The sequence below is a fragment of the Lipotes vexillifer genome, unplaced genomic scaffold (genome assembly GCF_000442215.2).
Source record: "Lipotes vexillifer unplaced genomic scaffold, Lipotes_vexillifer_v1.1 scaffold235, whole genome shotgun sequence".
NCBI lineage: Eukaryota > Metazoa > Chordata > Mammalia > Artiodactyla > Lipotidae > Lipotes > Lipotes vexillifer.
The window spans coordinates 1,641,118-1,642,948 of record NW_006791020.1 but is presented as its reverse complement, the minus strand read 5'-3'; positions in this window follow the sequence as shown (position 1 = coordinate 1,642,948).

Here is a 1,831-nt window from a genome sequence, read left to right as displayed (position 1 = left end):
TGCTGGCAAAATACCTCAGACCTCCCAAAAGGGGAGAAACTCCCCCACGTACATGGGTAGGGCAAAAAAAAAAAGAAAAAAAAAAAGAGAGAAAAAAATAATAGGGATGGGACCTGCACGAGTGGGAGGGAGCTGTGAAGGAGGAAAGGGTTCCACACACTAGGAAGCCCCTTCGCGGGCAGACTGCGGGTGGCGGGGGGGGGAAGCTTCGGAGCCACGGAGGACAGCACAGCAACAGGGGTGTGGAGGGCAAAGAGGAGAGATTCCCGCACAGAGAATCTGTGCAGATCAGCACTCACCAGCCCGAGAGACTTGTCTGATCACCTGCCGGGATGGGTCGGGGCTGGGAGCTGAGACTCGGGCTTCAGAGGTCGGATCTCAGGTAGAGGACTGGGGTTGGCTTCGTGAACACAGCCTGAAGGGGGCCAGTGCACCACAGCTAGCTGGGAGGGAGTCCAGGAGAAAGTATGGAGCTGCCGAGGAGATAAGAGACTCTTTCTTGCCTATTTGTTTTCTGGTATGTGAGGAGAGGGGATTAAGAGTGCCACATAAAGGAGCTCCGGGGATGGGTGTGAGCCACAGCTATCAGCTCGAACCACAGAGACGGGCATGAGATGCTAAGGCTTCAGCTGCAGCCACCAAGAAGACTGTGTACAAGCACAGGTCACTCTTCACACCTCCCCTCCTGGGAGCCTGTGCAGCCCGTCACTGCCAGGGTCCTGTGACCCAGGGACAACTTCTCCGGGAGAACACACGGCACACTTCAGGCTGGTGCAATGTCACACCGACCTCTGTCGCTGCAGACTAGCCCTGCATCTGCACCACACCCTCCCCCCAGCTTAAGTGATCCAGAGCCCCAGAGTCAGCTTCTCCTTTAATGCTGTCCTGTCTGAGTGAAGAACAGATATCCTCAGACGACCTAAACGCAGAGGCGGGTCCAAGTCCAAAGCTGAGCCCCAGGAGTTGTGCGAACAAAGAAGAGAAAGGGAAATTTCTCCCATCAGCCTCAGGAGCAGTGGATTAAATCTCCACAATCAACTTGATGTACGGTGCATCTGTGGAATACCTGAATACACAACGAATTACCCGAGATTGAGTAGGTGGACTTTGGGAGCAACTATATATATATATTATTTTTCCCCTTTTTCTCTTTTTGTGAGTGTGTATGTGTATGTTTCTGTATGTGATGTTGTCTGTATAGCTTTGCTTTTACCACTTGTCCTAGGGTTCTGTCTGTCTGTTTTTTGTTTGTTTTTTAGTATAGTTTTCAGTGCTTGTTATCATTGGTGGATTTGTTTTTTTGGTTTGGTTGTTCTCTTCTTCCTTTCTTTGTTTTAATTACTTAAAATATTTTTTTAAAAATTATGTTCTCTTTTTTATTTTAATAACTTTTAAATTTAATTTAATTTAATCTTATTATCTTTTTCTTTCTTTCATTCTTTCTCCCTTTTATTCTGAGCCATGTAGATGACAGGCTCTTGGTGCTCCAGCCAGGCATCAGGCCTGTGCCTCTGAGGTGGAAGAGCCAAGTTCAGGACATTGGTCCACCAGAGACCTCCCAGTTCCACGCAATATGAAACGGTGAAAATCTCCCAGAGATCTCTATCTCAACGTCAAGACCCAGCTCCACTCAATGACCAGCAAGCTACAGTGCTGGAAACCGTATGCAAACAAATAGCAAAACAGGAACACAACCCCACCCATTAGCAGAGAGGCCGCCTAAACTCATAAGGTCACAGACACCCCAAAACAAACCACCAGATGTGGACCTGCCCACCAGAAAAAAAAGATGCAGCCTCATCCACCAGAACACAGGCACTAGTCCCCTCCA